General features: G+C 42.1%; 1 protein-coding gene across 1 annotated transcript in view; it reads left to right on the forward strand.

Annotated features, from left to right (window-relative positions):
- Nucleotides 1-22,206, forward strand: part of LOC109927746 (leucine rich adaptor protein 1-like) — a 26,110-nt gene that overhangs the window by 2,194 nt on the left and 1,710 nt on the right. The gene's annotated exons all lie outside the window — the stretch shown is intronic.

The raw sequence follows: 22,206 nt of genomic DNA on the forward strand, positions 1-22,206 counted from the left end.
CTCTGCTCCTATGATGCTGCTTGGCCTGCTGTGTTCATCCAGCCCTGCACCTTGTTGTTTTAAAAGCTGGTCTGGTTACAGAAATAACCTGTCCTTATAAGCATGGCTGACGAATAATTCCAGATCCACTTTTTTTTCTCTCCACAGATGCTACCAGACCTGCTGAGTTTTTCCAGCAATTTCTGTTCTTGTTTCAGATTTGCAGCCTCCACAGTTCTTTGTTTTATTCAATTGGGAACTATCTTGTATATTTTTTCTCAAAATTTTGATATCTGGATTTTTTAAGCTGTGAATATCTCCCTTTTTTAATAAAAGCGCAAAAACAGTCCTAACCATTTTGATTCTAAAAAAACATTTCTTTGAAATGTACATTTTTGCATAAAAAGTGTTAGGGTAAGGAAAATTGGTTGAGTAACATGGAATACTTTTACTGTTTGGATAATCAAAGTTTGGGTCAAAGTTCAAACACCTTAGCACTAGATGCAGAGTGAAGCTTCTGGTAGTTTATTTAAACAGTGTGACTTCACCCAACCTTTCGCAGAGATCCCTATTGCAATTATTTTTGGGTGGAAGTTTTAAACCCATAGTCACAAAATTATCCAAACTTTAACCTCACTCTGGGGTGCCTGTGAACTGAGATCCTAAAAATGGAAGTAAACAAACAACTTGCATTTATATAGCAGTTTGAATGCAAAATATTGTCGCAAGGTGCTTCATGAGAGTATTTTGCAGCCAAAAATTGACACTTAGCCACATAAAATTCTATGAGGGCTATTGTCAAAAAAAAAGCATTTGAATGGAGGAAAGGAGACGCAATGTAAGAAGTTTAGGGTAGGAATTTCAGAGCTTAAGGGCCTTGCTCGTACGTGGTGTGGCCATCAACAAACTAGCAATTAAAATCAGAAATGCTCAGGAGGCCAGACTTAAATAAATGCAGATATTGATGAGTGCAGCTCCAAGAACACTCAAGAAGCTTGATGCCATTTAGGACAAAGTAGCCCACTGAATTTGAACCTAATCTGCCATCTCTGACATTCATTCCTTCACCATGGATGCATAGAGGCAAAAGTGTGCATCATCTCAAGATGCACTGGAGTAACTCATCAAGACTTCTGAGGCAGCATCTTCCAAACCTGCAATCTCACCTAAAAGGACAAGGGCATCAAATACACAGAAATCCCACTGCCTGCAACCTGACCCCCAAGCCATACACCATCCTAACTGGAAAATATGTCACTGTTACTTTATTGCCTCTGGGTGAAAATTCTGGAATTCTCTTCCTGACAGTTCTGTGAGTGTGCTACACCATCCAAATTTCATAGGTTTGAGAAGACAACTCACTACCACATCCAGGGTCATTAAGCATGGGCAATTAATGCTGGTCTAGCCAGTGATGTCCACATTACATGAACAAATATGGAAAACAATCAGAATCTGTCATGGAATGAGAAACAATGTCTTCAGATTTGGAAGTCTCTGCTCAGCCAGTACGAGATGTTGGTCAAGGAGGCAGACAGTTTAGAGATTGAAGAGGTCATACGAGGTCAAAGGGAGGTAGAGCTGGATGTCATGAGCTTGCAAGGACAGGATGAACTGAAAACAGGTGTTCTCCTTAGTTGAAAGGTCAATAACAAAGGGCATAATTTTAAAGTGAAATGCAGGAGGTTTAGAGGAGATTTGAGGAAACTTTTTTCAACAAGAGGATGGTGGGGGTTCTGGAATGTGCTGCCTGGGAACGTGGTTGAGGTGGGCAAACTTGATCTTTAAGAGCACTTGGATGAGTACTTGAAGTGCCATAACATTCAAGGCTATGGGCAAGTACTGGAAAGTAGGACTAATATTGGTAGTGGTATATGTTTGGCAGTACAGACTCAATGAGCCAAAGGGCATCTTCTGTACTGTATGATTCTATGCACATGGCTGCAAATGCAGTGCTTATGAATGATGTTGCTGAGGGGGCGTATGTAGATTAAAAATATCAGGGACTCACAGATGAGCATAGACGAAGCAACAAAGATTCTCACTATGATTAGATAGATGAGAATGGGACAAAGTGAATGCAATTCTATACACAAACAAGAAAAAACCTGTATAGTGTCTTTTTTATGGCCTTGGGACCTCATGAAAGTGCATCGCAACCAATAATTTAATTTTGTAAAGCAGAGACTGATTTTGTAGTCAGGTTCTTTTATTGTAAGTACGTGAACTCCATTTCAGCAACAACTTCTATTTCCTAATATATGCCACTTGACTGTAGTTGTGCCAATCCTTTGCATCAATCAAAGGCAGATTCAAATGGGTGCAGATTCAAAATGCCATGGTAATTTTGGAGTTATATTATCTTCCAAATGCTGCAAGCATGAATGCTTTGACGATAGTCTCACACTGGTTTGAGTTCGATGGTTACAGCATAACCACTGGGCAACAGGGATGCGTAGAGTGCCCAGGGCACACTGATCCAAGGTGATTAATGAGAGAAGCAGTAGAGATGTGAAGCAAAACATTTTTATGCAGTGAGAGATTGGGATCTGAAATGCACTGCTTAAAAGTGTGGTGCAAGCAAGTTCAGTTGAGGCGTTTAGAAAGGAATTGAAGGGTTGTAGAAGGGTACGGCAAGGTGGGTTGCTCCTGCAGAGAGCTAGGATGGACATGATGGGATGAACGGCCTTCTGAGCTCTAATACTTCTATGATTCCGTGAAAATGTTGGTAAGAGAACTTAAAAGACCTTTGGTTAATGCCTTTCAATGAAAAGTCTGGACAAAGTAAATCGGGAGAAACTAATTCCATTGGTGGAATGGTTGAGAACAAGACAGGACTGAATTAAGACAATAGGGTGAAACTGGTATGTGCTGTACAGCAAAAGCAAGCTTGAGCCAGAGTGTATACACAGTTATCTGTAACTGCAGGTTGGAGTGTCTTCAACAAGTACATATGAATTTTAGTGTCTGTTATTCCGGGTCAGCCATGCTTAAGTTAGTTTTAATTCAGTGAAGGGTGAGGTGGTTGAGAGTACAAGGTGATGTTTTCACAGTGAAAAGGGAGCAAACAATCATTGATAGGAGAGTGGATGGTCACTGATGGGATGGTGAAAGGTCTGTGAGGAGGGTGGAGAATCACTGTGAGGGGATTTGGATGAATGGGAGTGGTGAATGGTGTGTAAGGTGGGTGGAGAGTCACTGGGGGGGGTTGTGGATGAACTGTGATGGGGGTGAGGCAGTCATTGTGAGGGGTAATGGGCAGTCTCTGTGAAGGGAAGTGGATGATCAATATGAGAGATTTGGATGGTCACTATGATGGGGAGTGAACAGTCACTATGAGGGGGATGGACAGTCACTGTAAGGATTGAGTGAATGACCATTGTGGGAGCAGTGGACAGTCACTGTGGGTTGGGGGTGGACGATCTCTGTGAGGGGTTGGACAGTCTCTGTCGGGAGACTGGATGGTCACTGTGTGGATAGCATGAGAAATAGAAGGTCAATGTGAGGGGGGTGCATGGTCATTATGAGGCGGATAGTCACTCTATGGTGAGGATTGTCTCTGGATCCAACCAAATTCTGGTGAGAATTAGGATATTAATAAGCACAACGACTTTCACTTCTTCAATTGTTCATCACCAGTGAGATGAGCGGAATGCGCCTGGTGAGACTAATTGTCATCTCCTTGACAACCCAGCTCTGAACCAATGGCTGTGAACCTCTGGGACCAACCAGCAAGTTCCCATTCCCTGCTAGACTGCGACCGGGCTCACTGGGAAGCAACATTCTGTGCTCTGACGATTGTAAACCTTAGGTAACATTATTGAGTTTACTTTATTCAAATTGTCTGCATAGCAGGGACAAAGCCACATGGGCACTCCTTTAAAATATGGCATTGACCACTGGAGAGTAGTGACATGATTCTGGACCTTGGGCAATCCAATCTTGGATCTCTGTAAGCAATAAGGTGTTAGGTGGATATTCTGCATCACAGCTGGTTGTGTTATATTCCATCCAGGATATCTGGTGCTATCTTCTCCCATTACTATCGTTTTTCATCAAGATAAAGTATTCTGGATTGCTTTCACAGAGAGTAACAACTTGAATGCAGTCTAAGAGCCCATGCTTTACTCTTTTCCCTCCCCCAACCCCGCAAAGCATACATTAGAACAGTCAGGACATGAGCTACGAAGCCAATTTCATTTAATAGCATTGAGATTCTTTAATTCATTCAGGGGATGTGGGCCTCGCTGTCTGGGCTAGCATTTATTGCTCAGTGAGGTATGAAAGAATTTAAAATATCAAATTTATTCAACTAATATTCACTTTTAAATAGAACTCAATAAGTGCTATTGCAACTGTCATCAAGAGCCAATAGAGCTTTTATTCAAACAAACGATTCAGTGGAGACTGAAGTCATAAATTGGTCCACTAACATTGCCTAATATCTTGTTTACAAATACCGATGTTAGGAAATTGGACAAGACTTCTTTTAAAGATGTAAAGCTAGGTTAGACTGAGAATCCCTTTCAAGAAACTTGTATGATGGCTCTGCTGGGCACACTAGTTTCTATTTACATCTAATCCTTCACCAAATTGTCCCCCTCTCCTCTGAGCAGAATTTAAGAACAGACAAGTAGTGTCTACTAAAATATAAAATGTTAAGACTATTTTCAGTTTTGGCTTGAGGCAGTTTTAATGTGCAAATAAAAAGGATGTCTCCAATTTACATCTGAATCACATCCATTTAACCACAAATAAATGATAATCATAATTGACAAATTTGGGGTAATTTATTCCCTTTATTTTATTTGACTTAGATCATAGAATCCCTGCAATACGGAAGCAGGCCATTAAAACCATGAAGCCCACACCAACTCTCAGAAGAGGATCCCACCCAGACCCATCCCTCAACCTGATCCCTGTAACCTTGTATGGAATGAGCTGCCAAAGGAAGTGGTGGAGGGTGGTACAATTACAAGATTTAAAAGGTGTCTGGATGGGCATATGAATAGGAAGGATTAGAGGATCTGGGTCAAATGCTGGCAAATGGGACTAGATTGATTTAGGATTTCTGGTCGGCATGGACGAGTTGGACTGAAGGGTCTGTTTCCATGCTGTACAGCTCTATGACTGTATTTGGACTGTGGGAGGAAATTGGAGCATCTGGAGGAAACCCACACAGACAAGGATGGAATCAAACCTGGCACTGTGAGGCAGCAGTGCTAGCCACTGAGCTACCATGCTGCTCCTTCTTGACTTCTTGCTTTGAGTTTCAGCACCTATCAGCATTAGGACATCATTTATTAAATACTGAAAAATTAATTGAGAAGCACTTCTATTTAAATAGTATCATTCACAACCACCAGATATCTCAAAGCACTTTACAGCCAATGTAGTACATTTTGAAATGTGGTCACTGTTGTGCACAGCAAGCTCCTGCAAGCATCAGTCATATGACAAGATAATTTTCTTTTGTGTGAGGTTCACTGAAAGGATCAATGTTGGCCAAGACATGAGGAGGAGCTCCCCATCTCTACTTTGAAATAATGCCATGGAATATTTTGCATCCACCTGAACAGACACACGAGGTTGCGGTTTAATAATTCATCTGATAGGTGGCATCTGTGGCAGGGGAGTGCTCCTTTAGTGCTGTGAGGGAGTGCCCACCTTTGATTTTTTTTTCCATACTAAGGCCCTACAGTGGGACTTGAGCTGCAAACCCTGTGATTCAGGAGCAAGTGCGCTAGGGCTGACACTTAAAGTGAATGAACACTTTCCACAGAAAGTGTTAATGATTTCTCACACAAACTGAGATTTTAAAGATGCTGTCATGCTCTTATACAGGAATTCTGATCCTGCTGAACCCCCACACCCTCCATTCTCATTTAACTTAAATTGATGAGACAACACCAGTTGTATTAAACCATAATAGTTCCCCAGATCACAGAGATAAGCACAGATAACATGGAACATTGCTAATGTGTGCAGCTGTTCACAGCTTCACGACTATTTCAGGACAGTAAGTTCCTGTTTAATATTACCTTGCTTTATGCTGTTTTTGGTTTAATACCAGTCAGTTGCTGGGGCCTGTGTTCTAGTTTAGTATCACTCGTTTCATTTTAAGGTAATTTTACTTTGGTAGGACCATGTGACCTGATTGGCGCCATTTTTGGAATGGCTTCCCCTGCTCCCTGACTGCCCAACTTGACGCCTGCCTGATTCCATAACCTGCACACTTACCTGCAGTCTCTCCCTACCTCACCACCTCACTGATCCTTCTTTTCACTGAGTCCACTGTTCTTGATTCTCTCACCACTGCCCCACCTGAGTCCTCAATGTTAACAGAAGCAGGAGAAGCAGCTTCCACAGCATTGTACACAATGAATACAGTAAACTAAATCAAAAGAAGCCCAGATAAATCAATGTTTCACCGAGGAGACTTTGTGATCTTGTAAAGTGAGAGGAAGTGAAAGGGCAGTATTATATCTCCTATGTTTGTATCAAAGATGCCTTGGGAAGGGGTTTAGGAATTAGAGGTGATGGAGGAATGGATCAGGGTGTCATGTAGGTAGTGGTGCCTCAGAATCTTGACAGGAGGGGTTGGGAATATGTGTTTGATCATGGCATCATGCAAGAAGTGGTGGAAAACAATCCACTGAGTACGGAGACCAGAGAGGTGCGAGAACATTGGTAAGAAGGAGAAAGGATGAGAACAGAGGTACAGGAAGTCAGTTGGATATGGGTGAAAGCCCGGGTTCTGGAGGGGATTCTTGATTGAGGAGAAAGAAAGCTTACCAGAAGCATTTGTATGGAAGGTTGTATCATCAGAACACATGCGACAGAGAATGAATGGATTCCTTACAGTGTGCAGAGTGTGAGAGGGTGCAGTCAGTAGGGCTTATAATGAATATTTGTGGATAGCTGATCTCAGAGACAGAGAATTTGACTGTGTAATTTCACTTACCCTACCTTTATAAGACTCATGGCCTGGAATTTTCCCAGTGTTTTGGGGAGGGATTGTGAGGTGAGAGGGATGATCACATTGTATCAGAGTGGCACCCAGTATGTCCCTGCTGCCAGGGTTTATGGCTGTTGGGGGGGATAGTAGGGCACCAGCTGGGCTGCCCACCAACCAAAGGTAGGAGGCCATTTAATCCAATTGATAAACCAATTGATAGCCGTGTTAACCCCAGATACATTGACACAGCCTCCTGGAGTGAATCTTCTTTTGTGGCCGCTCTGTAGCCCATAGATGAGCATGCCAGTGGATTCAGTTACCACAGACACAGCAGTGGAGGAGTTACACAAGAAAATGTCTTTCTTACCTATGAGGGAAGCATAAGATGGCAACAACTTCTCCTTTGGCTTCTAGCCTCAACAGCTGCCATCTCCGTTGGTAGCACTGGTCAGCCACCAATCCTCAGATTGGACCATCTGCTCAGAAAGCAGGCCTTCCTTCCATTTTCTTAGGTTATTTGTTCATGGAATGTGGGCATCACTGGCTAAGCCAGCATTTGTGGCCCATTCCTAATTGCCCTTGAAGTGATGGCCTGCTCGGCCATTACAGAGGATAGTTAAGAGTCACATGTAGACCACACTGGGAAGGACAGCAGATTTCCTTCGAACATAAGCAAAAATTGCTGATAAAACTCAGCAGGATCTTTGAGGGGGAAGAGAGAGTTAACATTTCAAGTCTGGTGACTGTTTGTCAGCGGTTTTCCTTACCTATTAGTGTATCAGATGGGTTTTTAACAGCAGTCAATGGTGATTACATGATTTACATTGGCTGGCTTTTATTTAAATTTCAGATTTCACCATTTTTGATGGTGAGATTTGATTCCAGAATGCTCTGAGGTACTGGCTTGCTCATACAGTGGCATCATCATTATCTCCCCACGGCCTGCAGCTTCTACAGTACTGGCACACACAGTTGGGACTCGTGAAAACAGGTTTGGATCTGGTAGCAGGACCACAATACAGCCACTAAAATTCTGGCCAGGCATATTTAGATTTGAATGCACATAATGGCGCAATATCCCATGCATATTGATAATACACTCACCTAACAACTACAATTTTCAAGTCGAGTTATAGATTTGGCATACTTCAACAAGTTGTCTGGAATTGATGGTGCAATTGACATTCTATTGCCCAATGCCAAAGATGCAGGAAAGAACAGTAGCAAGTTCAGCAGGTCTTCCACCTATGGTATATAGCCTACTGACACTCATTGCCATAGCTCACTTCTGAGGAACGTGAGTATCACGCTAGAGAATAATTATTGTCTGTGCAATCATATTGCACTCAAACCACAACAAAGAGTTCATATCTCCAAAGTGGAGAAGAGGGAAGGAAAAGAGTTCCAAGAAAAACAGAGCAAAAATAAGTTTTTAAAAAGTCAGCTGTTCCTCTGTCAACAGAAGATAACCATGCAGAAGTCCAGCAAATTCACACTGCTGTGTAATGGCTGACGGCTAGTGTAGACTGACTCCCCATGAACATTGCACTGTTCGTTCTGTCTACTACTAATTAAAAAAAACTTGCTGACACTCAATAACAACATAATAAGCGTAGCATGGCACCACCTGTAATTTTGTGCACTCAGTATTAATCTTCATTTGGAAGATAAAAAGGATCTGAGACTTTACCAACAAATAATTATAGTCATAGCTAATACTGTTAAATGCCACATGAAGAAAAATATTGCATGTGTTATAATGTGGAGAACTGCCTGAAGAAAGACAAAAGCATAAAGAACTTAAGTAAGGAGCTAAGAGGGCTAAAAGCGGTCATGAAATGTCCTTGGCAAACAGGATTAAGGAAAATTCCAAGGCCTCTCATACGTATATAAGGAGCAAGAGGAAAGCTACAGAAAGGATAGGTCCACTCAAGTACGAGGGAGGGAATTTATGTGCAGAATTTGGCGCTTGAAGTATGTTTGTATTTGCTGGAAACATTGGGCAATTCGGGCAGTGGATGTTATGAGCTAGTAAAGCTGTGTAACATCTAGCTGGAGATAGCAAGAACTGCAGATGCTGGAGTCAGAGACGACACAGTATGGAGCTGAAGAAGGGTCCCGACCCAAAACGTCAACTTTCCTGCTCCTCTGATGCTGTCTGGCCTGCTGTGTTCCTCCAGCTCCATACTGTGACATCATGCTGGCACCATTTTGCTGCTTCTAGCACTCTCATGGTGCCCATGCAAGTACACTTACTAAGGTTATGTGCCAAGTAGGCTTTCTCCAATTATGCCACTGATCCAGAATTTAGGCGTTGAAATCTACCCAGCCCATTCCTTGTCGGCAAAGGGCTAAATCCACTGCTTGGACCTCAGTTGTCTGTGATGTATATAAATGATTTGGAGGAGAATGTAGGTAGTCTGATTAGTTAAGGTTGCGGATGACACAAAGTTTGGGGGAACTGCAGTGAATGAGGAGGATTGCCAGAGGATATAGATGGATACAGAATAGGTTGGATACTTGAGTGGAGAAATGGCAGATGGGATTTATGCTGGACAATTTATTTTCGAAGGTTTAATACAGGAGGGAACTATACAGTAAATGGAAGAACCCTTAGAAGCATTAACATATAAAGGGATTTAGGTGTGCGGGTACACAGTTTATTTAAAGTGGTAACACAAGTGGATAATGTGGTCAAGAAGGTGTACGACGTGCTTGCCTTGCTTACACAGGGTGTAGAGTATAAAAATTGGCAAGTCATAATGCAACTGGGTAGAAATTTAGTTAGGCTACATTTTGAATATTGCACAGAGTTCTGGTTGCCTCACCACCAGATGGATGTGGAGGCTTTAGAGATGGTACAGAAAAGGTTTACTGGGATGTTACCTGGTATGATGGTATTAGCTCTGAGGAGAGATTGGACAAATGTGGCTTGTTTTCATTTGAAAGTTGAAGGCTGAGGGGTGACCTGATAGGGGTTTTCAAAATTATGGGAGACATGGATAGAATGGATAGTTGGATTTTTTTTTCTCAGGGTAGGAATGTCAATCAGTCAGGAACATGGGTTGAAGGTAAAAGGGGAAAGTTTAGAGTGTATGTAGAGGGTTGTAAGTGCCTGGAATGCACTGCCAGTGGAGGGGTTAGAAGCAGATACAATAACAATGCTTAAGAACCATCTTGACAGAGACGTGAATTGGCAGGACATAGAGGGATATGCGTAGAGGCAGAAGATTTTAGTTTAGAAAAGCATCTTGTGTTGGCACAGTCTTGGTAGGCCGAAGGGTCTGTTCCTGAGCTGTTCTTTCTTCTGTATAAGCGAAAATAATGCCACTGGGAAGATTGCAATGATTTCCCTTACATTACACTGTAAAACATTTTAGCTTAGTTGTATATGTGTGTTGATATCTTGGTACCTGATTAGACATGTCATCAATTATTCAATTGATAATCTAACAGATTAAGAGTACAAATGCATAAAAACTGTTAAACTCTAAACAAGATCAACACTTAAAGCTTTCGTGTGTACACATGTATTAGGAACATGAAAAACCTAAATTGAGAGAACATTATCAAGCCTATAACCAACATATAATCCTTAAAATCCATCCTATTGTGAACTCTGCCACACCCCTGAATGGGAGGCTGTGCACAAAACCACACTGATTATATTTGGCAATCCGCTAAAACTCCAGAACATTCATCCATCCTCACATTCCCCTGGAACACTGCCATCAATATAATATAAACTTCAATCCCTAGCAATGTAGCAACTAGTCTGTCTTATGGAGAACCTATTTGTCTGGATCTGTACATTTAGACAGTGACATACCTCAGCTCTAGTGAAACAAAGATATTTCATTTTCATATTTGGTTCAAATGTCAATACTAATTATTTGAAGTAATATTTACTACAGCTAAGCCATAATGGCCCATTCTTGTATCTCTTCAGGAGAGGTAACTCTGTAATTATATCAAACTTTGCCTGGCAGCTGTTCCTTTGGTGTAGAAAGGTAATGTGGGGAATGCACAAATGAAACCATGATGAATTCCAAGTATATTTTGTATACAAAGCTGCATAAAAGTGAGGAACCATTCAGCACAACTTATAAATACTGTGTTTCAAGCTAGCCTGGACAGGATTATTGGACAGGCATCACTTTTAAAATGACTGTGATTTCTCATGAATGAGGCACCATCCCTACTTTCAGAAGATGGAGTGACATGATATGTAGAGATAATAATGGTACATTGTGAAGCATCTGTACATTCAGAATACTTGCTGGCTTATTTACTGATACCTAGGAGCATGTGTAGTTGCAGTGAAGTCTCTGAAACAAACTGATAAAAGCCGAACAAACCCTTGACAATGAAAAAAATCAATAGGAGAAAAAGATGTAAATGAAGTGGAATTATTTAATTTTTAAGATCAACTAACACATTACACATACGCATTTAAAACAAAGTGAAATGAGCACGCACAGTCAGAATTTATCAGATGGCCAGTGTCAGCAGACATTCTCCGTTCAGGTTTTACCCTTGAACACACTGATTAGGACAGGGTACAGTTTGCTCCATTATATACACGCCAGTCATGAAACACACATCTACTTTAATCTCATTTTCCATAACTTTACATATAGCCTTGTATACTGTAGCACTTCGTGTTTATCTAAATACTTCTTAAATATTGTGATGGTTGCTGCCTCTAGCACCCTTCCAGGCAGTGAGTTCCAGATGTCTGTCACCCTCTGAGCGAAAAATCCTGCCGTCCTATCATTTACCTTAAATTCTGGTTTGTTATTGACCCCTCTGCAGGGGAAAGTTTCTTCTCATCTACCCCTGCCTACGCCTCTCATGATCTTGTGCACCTCAATCAGATCCCCTTTAGCCTCCTCAGAACGAAGGAACTCAACCTTAGCCTTTCTAGTCTATCTTCATAGTTGAATTGCTCCAGCCCCATTTAACATCCTGCTGAATCTCCTCTGTGTGCTCTTGTGGTGCAATTACATCCTTCCTACAGTGTAGCAAGTAGGACTGTACACAATACGTTAGATGTGACCTAACTAACGTCATATTGAGCTCTAACATAACCTCTAGTGTCCATTGAGCTGGGTTACCTCACTTCTGGTTTTGCTTCACCGTGGAATTTATATAGGGTCTAGCTCTATGTGTTTGTTGATGGCCTTCTTAGTGGAGAACCAGGCCTCTAGGAATTCCCGTGATTGTCTCTGCTTTGCCTGTCCCAGGATCCTGGTGTTGTCCCAATCAAACTGGTGGTTTTACTTATCCATGTGGATGGAAATAAGTGAGTATTGGTCATGTCTTTTTGTTGCTAATTGATGTTCGTGTACTCTTGTGGCTAATTTCCTTCCTGCCTGTCCAATGTAATGTTTGTTGCAGTCTTTGCAGGGAATCTTGTATGTGATGTCAGTCCTGTCCATTGTGGGTAACGGGTCTTTGGTTCAGGTTAGCAGTTAGTGTAGGGTTGATGTGGGTTTGTGTGCTATTCTAATGCCTAGTGGTCGGAGGAGTATTCCATATGTCTTCCATATGCCTTCAAATCTAAGGAAATGCACACCACGCTCCCTCTGAACCTCTGCACTTCCTAAGCTCCTACCACTCAATGGGTACTCACTTGCCTGGTTAGTCACCTAAAATACATCATTTTGCACTTTTCAGGATTAAATGCCATTTGCCACTGTTCAACCCATCTAACCAACTAGTCTACTTCATCCCATAGTTTAAGGCTTTTCACCTTGCTTTTTACCACAGCACCAATTTTTGTGTCTTCTGCAAGCTCACTGATCATACCTCCTACATTCATGTCTAGATCATTAACGTACACAGCAAACATCAAGGGACCCAGCACTGAACTTTGTGTCTCTTCCTGCTGAATCTCCTCTGCACCCTCTGTGGTGCAATCACATCCTTGTTGTAGTGTGGCACTAGCACTGTTGGCTTCCAGTCACAAAAAATGCCATTCAATCGTCATCCTTTGCCTTCTGCCACTAAGTTAATTTTGATTGTCATGGATCCCATGGACTCCTACCATTTTGGCCGTAGTCCTATGTGACACTAGACTACATTAACTACGCTAGCCTCATCTACACATCTAGTTACCTCAAAAAAAACAATTTTGTTGTATGTTTCCCTCTTGACAAAGCCATGCTGACTATCCTTGATTAATTCTTGCGCTCCAAATGGAGAATACTGCTACGCTTCAGATTTTTCCCAAAGCTTCCCTACCACAGATATTAGCCCACTGGCTTGTAGATTCCTACTTTATCCTACCAATCTTAGAAGATAGAACATAGAACTGTACAGCACAGGAATGGGCCCTTTGGCACAGGATGTTATGCTGAACATAATGCCAAACTAAACTAATGTCTTCTGCCTACCCTTGGTCCATGTCCCTCCATTCCTTGCATATTCACACGCTCATCTAAAAGTCCCTTACATGCCCCAATCGTATCTGCCACCACCACCTCCCCTGGTAGCACATTCCAGATTCCTACCACTCCCTATGGAAAAACCTTGCCCCTCACATCTCCTTTGAACTTTCCACCTCTTAATGTGTGCCCTCTAGTATTAGACATTTAAACTCTGGGAAAAAGATTCTGACCATCAATCCTATCCATGCATCTCATAATTTTATAGACTTCTAACAAGTTTTCCATTGGCTTCCATCATTCGCGAGCAATCAACCCGAGTTTTTCTAGCCTCTCCTTATAGCTCATATCCTCTAATGCAGGCAGCATCCTGGTAAATCTCTTCCGCATTCTCTCCAAAGTGACCACATCCTTCCTGTAATGTGGTGACCAGAAGTGAATGCAATACTCTATGTATGGCCTAACGAAAGCCTTATACATGGACATCCTGACTCTTGCACTCAATTCCCTGACCAATAAAGACAAGCATGCCATACACCTTCTTTACCACCCTATCTGCCTGTGTGACCACTTTTAGGGTGCTTTGGACTTGAACCCCACGAAACTCCTGTACATCAATGCTGTTTATCGTCTTGCCATTAATTGTATGCTTTTCCTTAACATTTGATTTCCTAAAGTGCAGCACCTCACACTTACCCAGATTAAACTCCATTTGCCATTTCTCTACCCATATCTGCAACCGGACTTTAATCGCACTGTATCCTTTGACAATCTTCTGCAGTAAGTATAACTCCACCCATCTTTGTATCATCTGCAAACTTACTAATTCACCCATCTACATTTTCATCCAAGTCATTTATATCACAAACAGCAGAGGTCCCAATAAGGAACCCTGCAGAACACCACTAGTCACAGACCTCCAGCCAGAAAAATACCTTTCTACCACTATCCTCTGTCTTCTTTGGCCAAGCCAATTCTGAATCCACATGGGCACGTCACCGTGGATCCCGTGCATCTTAATCTTCTGGATGAGCCTACCATGAGGGACCTTGTCAAAAGCCTTATTAAAATCCATGTAGACAACATCCACTGTTTTACCCTCAGCGAGCATCTTTGTCATCTCAAAAAATTCAGTCAGGTTAGTAAGACAATGACGTGCCACACACAAAGACATGCTGACTGTCCCTAATTAGGCCATGCTTTTCCAATTGCACGTAAATCCTATTCCTAAGAATTCTCTCCAACTACTGATGTGAAACTCACCAGTCTATAGTTTCCTGGATTATCCCTATTTCCCTTCTTGATCAAAGAACATTAGCGACTCGCCAGACTTCTGGGACCTCTCCAGTGGCTAACGAGGATACAAAGATCATGGTCAAGGCCCCAGCAAACTCCGCTCTTGCCTCTCTCAGTAACCTGGGTACATACCACCGGGCCCTGGGGACTTATCCACCTTAATGCTCTTCAAGAGACTCAACAGCACTTTTTTCTTGATCTCAAAATGTCCCACCATATTAGCATGCTTCACACAAATCTCACTATCCTCCATAACCTTCTCCTGGGCAAATACTGACATGAAGTACTCATTTAAGATCTCACCCACATCCTTTGCCTCCAAGCACAAGTTCCCTGCTTTATCCTTGAGTGGCCCTACCTTCTCCGTAGTTATCCTCTTATTTTTAATGTATCGATAGAATGCTTTGGGATTCTCTTAATGAGACTTGCCAAGGTCATTTCGTGGTTCCTTTTTGCTCTCCTAATATCCTGCTTGAGTTCTTTCCTGCTTTTTTTTTCATCCTCATGGGCACTGTCTGATTTTTAGCTTCCTAAACCTTACATATGCTTCTTTTTCCCTTTTGACTAAATTCGCAACCTCCCTTATTATTCAAGGGTACCTTACCTTGCCATCCCTGTACATTCTCCTAACTGAAATCATGCCAGTTCTGAACTCTGATCAGCAGGTCTTTAAATAACTCCCACACGTCAAATGTGGACTTGCGCCATATAGCTTCTCGTAATTAACATTCCGTAGCTTCTGCCTAATACTGACATAATTTCCTCCCCCAGTTTAGTACCTTCCTGCAAGGTCTTGACTTGGTCCCCTCTTGTACAGGTCACCCCTGCCCCAGAAGAGGTCCCAATGATCCAAGAATCTGGAACCCTATCCCTTGCACCAGCTCCTTAGTCACGCACACGTCTGTCCTATCTTTGTATTCCTTGCCTCACTAGCACGTGGTACTGGTAGTAACCCAGAGATTACTACCCTCAAGGGCCTGCTTTTCAGCCTCTTTCTTAACTTACTGTACTCACTACGCAGGACCTCATTCCTCTTTCTACTTATGTCATTGGTACCAATATGCACAGCGACCTCTACCTGCTCATCTTCCCCCTTAAGAATTTCATGGAACTGCTCAGAGACTTCCTTGACCCTGGCACCCAGGAGGCAGCACACCATCCTGGAGTCTCGAATGCAGTCACAGAAATGCCTCTCTGTGCCCCTAAGTAGTGAGTCTCTTACCACTAGGCTTGGATCTTGCCCGACAGAAGAGCCAGTTGTGGTACCACAGGCCTGGCTGTTGCTGTTATATTCCCCTGAGAGGTTACCTCTTCAACAACATCCAAGATGGTATACCTGTTAGAGAGAGGAATAACCACAGGAGACTCCTACACTACCTGTCTGCCTCTCCTGGTGGTCACCCATCTACCTGACTGAACCTTCTTATGGAGGTGCCAGTGTAGGACAAGGTAGACAAGTTCAGAAGTCATGCAACGCCAGGTTATAGTCCAACAGTTTTATTTGAAATCACAAGCTTTCAAAGTGCTGCCCCTTCATCAGGTGAAGGGCAGAGAGGCACATAGGCACAGAATTTATAGCAGAAAGATCAAAAGATCATACGAATAGTGTGAGTGCCTTGTTGACATGTTGAGTAATAAGTCTCTGTGCCTATGTGCCTTTCTGCATTTCATCTGATGAAGGGGCAGCACTTTGAAAGCTTGTGATTTCAAATAAACCTGTTGGACTATATCCTGTTATTGTGTGAATTCTGACTTTGAACTTTCTTAAACATTACTGACCTCCAGCCCTCTAGCACCCCTCCCATAGCCAGAGAAGATTTGAAAATTAATGTCAGAAGCCCTGCAATCTCTTCCCTTGCCTCCCACAGCAGCCTGGGATAAATCCATCTGGGCCGAAGGATTAACCAATTTTAAGCCTGCTAAAGCGACTAATACATCCTCCCTGTTAATGTTTTCAAAACTATCACCAGTCCTTTTTCTAATTTCCATGCCTACGTCATACTTCACTATAGAATCCCTACAGTGTGGAAACAGGCCATTCAGCCCAACGAGTCCACACCGCCCCTCCGAAGAGCATCCGACCCAGACCCATTCCCCCATCTAACCCACCTAACCTAAACGTCCCTGGGCACTATGTGCAATTTAGCATGGCCAATCCACCTACCCTGCATATCTTTGGACTGTGGGAGGAAACTGGAGCACCCGGAGGAAACCCACGCAGACACGGGGAGAACCCACACAGACAGTCGCCCAAGGGTGGAATCGAACCCGAGTCCCTGGCACTGTGAGGCAGCAGTGCTAACCACTGAGCCACTGTGCCACCGTAAATGCAGATACAAGGTCCTCATTTATCCTTTTTTCCATAATACACTTATAAAATGCCTTTAAAGTTTCCTTTATTTTACTTGCCAGTGCTTTTTCATACCCCTCTTCACTCTCCTGATTTCTTTTATAAGTAGCCCTTGTACTTCCTATACTCCTGTAGAGCATCCATTGCTTTGGTATCTTGCATAAGCTTCCCTTTCTTCCCTTATCCAATCCTGTACATCCCTTGACATCCAAGCTTTTCTCACAAGTTGTTTCCATGCCTTACTTTTACAGGAATATGTTGGACCTGAACTCTCACTATTTACTCTTTGAATGACTGTTCTAATGTCGATTTTTTGACAAGTAATTTACCCCACTCACTTTGGTCAGATCCTTATCATATTAAAATCAACCTTAGCCATTTCCGAACCTTTATTTCTGGTCATTTTTTGTCTTTTCCATGAATACTTTAAATCTTAGAGTTATGGTCACCATCACTGACTCCACAGGCACTTCTTCTATTTGCCTAGTTTCATTCCCAAAAGTTATTGCCAGTTCTATTGTGGGAATTTCCATGGCAGTCTCAAAATGTTTTTCTGGACATGTTTTAAAAATTCTGGCCCCTGTAAACCTTTCTCACTTTGTCTATCCTGGTTAATATTGGAGAAGTTGAAATCCCCTACTATTACTACCCCATTATTTTTACACTTCTGAGAATTGCCTATATGTCTCCCCTTTTATCTCTCTCTCACCATTTGGAGGTCTCAAATGAAAAGCCATCTAGGGTATCATCCCTTCTTAGTGCAGTAATTGACTCCTTGATCAATATTGCAGCCCTCCCTATATCACCTGAAAGTTTTGTACCCTGTAATATTGAGCTGGCAGTTGTGCTCCTCCCTCAACCATATCTCCATGATAGTAATGATATCACACCCCACATGCCTCTGGTTAACACTCTCAACCCATCTACCTTACTCGCAAGACTCCTGCACTGAAATAAATGCCATCCAGCCTTGCCATGCTCCCTTGTGCCTTAAACTTGTACGATCTGCTTTCCAAACTATTTGTTTTTTCTTCTATATTTGTCTGTGACTCACCTCCAATTGTACTTCTACTCTGCAACTCAGGACAGAGGTACCCTGCAAATCTGACTCCACTCACCCCTAGAAGATAAGTGAATGCAGGGAGGTATTGGTCAATGCCATTGATCAGGATGTGTGCTAGGAGTTGAACTTGGAACCTTTATGTCTGTTTAGCTGTAATTTGGGTAATGCACCAATATCAATGGGCCATTCAGAGGAATTTTCCCCTCAGTTGTCATGAAAAAAATATTTTAAGGAAAAGGAAAATGATAACAAAAAGTACCCCTATTTCCACATCAGCTTGCCCCAACTGGATGTTCATGAGGACACAACTATTAGCCATTCACAGAAGCTTCCTGACACTGTTGCACCAAGGGGAACTTTAACTCTAAAAATATAAGTTTAGATTAAGTGAGATATTAGCATTTTAAAAAAAGACTAGCTATAAATCCAACCTGTCTTGAGCCTTCCCACTTGCAGTTTGAAGAGAGATGGACTATGTTGTATCAGTCTCCTAGGAGCTAAGCTGGATATTTTAATATGGTATCACTGTTTGTGATTTAAGACTGGCAGGCCTGGCCTCACCCTAATCTTAGGAAACACAACAGTGCTGTGTGAAAGTGGTGGATGATTTTCCAGCATGGCTTGCGGACCAGTAAGAGCAGGAGTATTTGATCCCAGTTCTCCTCCTACACACCTCGACCCCTGCCAAGTGAGCCTGTTTCACTCACCTCTAGCCCTCTCACAATCAGAGAACCCTCCCATGATCTGTGACCTCCCCCTGCACTGGATACCTCACTTGAGTTGTGAATTCCCTCCTATTACAAACTTTAAATTCTTAAGCTTATTCACCACTCCCTTCCCCAACAACTGTGTGAAACCTGTTGGGGAAAAAGAACGCAACCATTATATCAAAAGGGAAATTATTCTACTCAGTGATTAGCCCTGCTGCCTCACATTGCCAGGGACCCAGGTTCAATTCCACCCTCAGGCGACTATCTGTGTGGAGTTTCCACATTCTCCCCAAGTTTGCATGGGTTTCCTCCAGCTGCTGCAGTTTCCTCCCACAGTCCAAAGATGTGCAGCGTCGGTGGATTGGCCATGCTAAATTGCCCGTAGTGTTAAGGGACGTGTAGATTAGATGGTTATAGAGGGATGGGTCTGGGTGGGATGCTCTGAGGGTTGGTGTGGACTTGTTGGGTCTTTTATATGCCTATTGAATGTAATAAATATGTTAAAATATGTTAAATATCTGTTGCTATATTCTACAAACCATTAAGAGTAACATTGTTAAATAAATCAGTCCATTTGTAAAGGTCATATAATAGAGGGCCCTTTGTATGAGATGCTTCTTCTGACATTAATGGCCTGCTTTGACTGCCCAGGAGTTCTAAATGATTCAAATTGATTCCATCTGGCAAATGGTGCAGGCCTTGGATCTGGTAGTACAACTGCTGACTCAGAGTCTGAAGGTAGTAGGTTCAAGTTCTGTTCCAGAGGCTTGACCAGAAAAATTGAGGCTGTTAATCCAGAACAGAGCACTGTTCTGGAGGTCTATCAGTCATATACACATCAAAGATCTTGTAGCACTATTTTGAAGAAGAGAAGCAGTGTTATCTTTGACATCTATTTCTCAGTCAACATTGCAAAAAGAACAGAATAACTGGTCATTATCCAGAATGCTGTTTGTGGGCCCTTCCCATGCACAAAATTGGCTGCTGTATTTATGTTACAGCAATGACTTCAAGAATAAGTCATTGCCTATGGTAATATCCTGAGGCTGTGAATGGCACTATATAAATGCAATTTCTTTTTCACATCATTTAACACTCATGACTTTTAAAAAAAAACTATATTTGCTGCTATTCCAAGCACTGTTGAACTATTTAATGATTGGATACTTGTATGAAAGATATTTGTCTAATGATTTAAAGCTTTTAATGTACTTTTTCATTTATTTTCTGTGCTTATTCTTCAATATCAGCAGTTTCTTCGAATCACTTTGCCATGAATGAAAGCCAAATTTTGTTACAACCGTGAGTTAATGTATATTTCCAGTTTCACACCATTTTGGGAAACTATTTGGCTCATGCTATTTTAAATCCATCAGTCTAAATTATAACTTGCATGAAATCGGGTTAAAATCAATTATCTGAAGTGTTGGGTTGTCAGGCCAATATCACGCAATAATTAGGCTGGTTAGATAGTGGCCTACAGAGAGGTCTTGTGTGACAAACTAATAAAGAGGATGGTGACAGGGGACGTTGTTGACAGTAGATTCAAGAAACTGTGGGGCAAAAAATTAAATGAGTCAGGGAGATTCCGCAGAAGTGTGAAGATGATAGCAAGGACCCAGTTCTGTAATGAATGTTACTAACCCTTCCCCCTCCCACAACCCCCAGCTCCTTAGCCTCCAGACCAAACTAAGTGCCCTCAGCCCACAACCTTCTTCATTGAACCTCACACTCCTCATGCAAAATAATTCCCCTCAATTGGCCATATGGCCCCTTCATCTGCTCTATGTCAAGCTACACGATGTCCATACCCATTTATCAACTATACACTCTGTACAGAACAGATTATATAAATAACCTTGTTCTAAATTGATATCAACATTGCAATCATTCTCACTTTTAAGGTATAAATATATATCTGTGTAACTAAACATTGTCCAATTGATAGAATAGATCATAGAGAAAGAGCTGACAATCAAGCACTATATACCCCTTGGAGCAAAGCTTGTTCAACTGACTAATAGATTTATTGGCTGTCAGCCAAGACTCAGTATATGTTCTTGAATAATTGGGCTGGAGGAAAGTTTAGCATCCACTGTCTGGGGTGAGCTTCACCAGTAGTTTAAAGGGTGGAGGTGGTGGGGGATGTGGTTCTGGTTGGCAGGGAGTCAATGGCAGAGATGTGGGGTGTGATGGTTGCTAGTAGAGCACTTGCAGCAAAGGCAGACAAAAGCCATTATAACGCTTCCTTGTAGAAGAGAGAGGGCAGCACATCAGAAGTGGCCAGATGGCCAGCTGAAATGTATTCTGCTGAATCTAGAGCAAGATCTCCTGCTTAATAAAAATTTCTCAACATTTAAAAATGGGCTGTTAATTTCTGCATGTTTTGAACATGACAGCTGTTTGCAAAAGTACACCAGACTTTGTTTTGGTGATGTACAAAGTAGAAATCATCTTCTCACCTTCTGCAGCCTATTAGTGATCTGCAGGCATTTAATAGGCTGTTAACTGGAGGTGATTGTGTTTTCAACTACCAACCTTCTCCCACCCTGTTTGATGAGGGAGTATCAAAGTTCACAGAGTCCTGTTCTAGACTTCATGGGCAATTCAAGATCCAAGTCATGGCCTCTTCTATTCCAGAAGTTCACTATCCAAGCAAGTCATAAAATACCTTGTTAAAAATGTAATCACAAACTAATATTTCGTGGCAACATCCTTAGAAGAATTTTTTTTTAAAGTAAGGAATGCAGGGAGCATTTGATGACCTTGTAGGGAATGAAGAGATTGGGGAATTGATAGGATGAGAGGAATAATGAGTTAGTGCAATGACCAAAAATGACTTGCAGTTTTTTTGCTAGTGGGCAGTCTGCAGCACTTCAGAAGATCAGCATGGATTAGTTGGCATTATTAGGAACTTATTGGCATCATGAAAATATTTGTTCATGCAGCAAATGGTTAGGGTCTGGGGCACACTGCCCAAGAGTTTGGTGAAGGCAAATTCAATCAAAGTATTCAAAAGGAATTTGCTGGTTGTTTGAAAAGGTAGAATATGCAGGATTCTAGGGAAAAAGTGGGAAAGTTACTTGAGGTGATTTTCATTTCCCACTGTGGACATAATGGGCCAAATGGCCTTTTTTGTGCTGGTAAAATCCTGTGATTCAGTATTATGAATTCAAAAGTTTATACATGTAAGTGCACTAGTGGAACACACTCCAGTCAATTTGATGCAAGAAGAAGCTTTTGAGGTTCTTATGTGTTGATTATCATTCTAAATGGTCTGGCCAGCTGATTTAAGGAGCATGCTACAAGTACAAAGTGGCAGATCCCAGGGGAACGATATTGCAATCTCAGTCACAATGCGACATTACCCACACTTTTGAGGGGTGCTGAGATAACAAGGTGTAGAGCTGGATGAACACAGCAGGCCAAGCAGCATCAGAGGAGCAGGAAGGCTGACGTTT

The sequence above is a fragment of the Rhincodon typus genome, chromosome 3 (assembly GCF_021869965.1).
Source record: "Rhincodon typus isolate 14 chromosome 3, sRhiTyp1.1, whole genome shotgun sequence".
NCBI lineage: Eukaryota > Metazoa > Chordata > Chondrichthyes > Orectolobiformes > Rhincodontidae > Rhincodon > Rhincodon typus.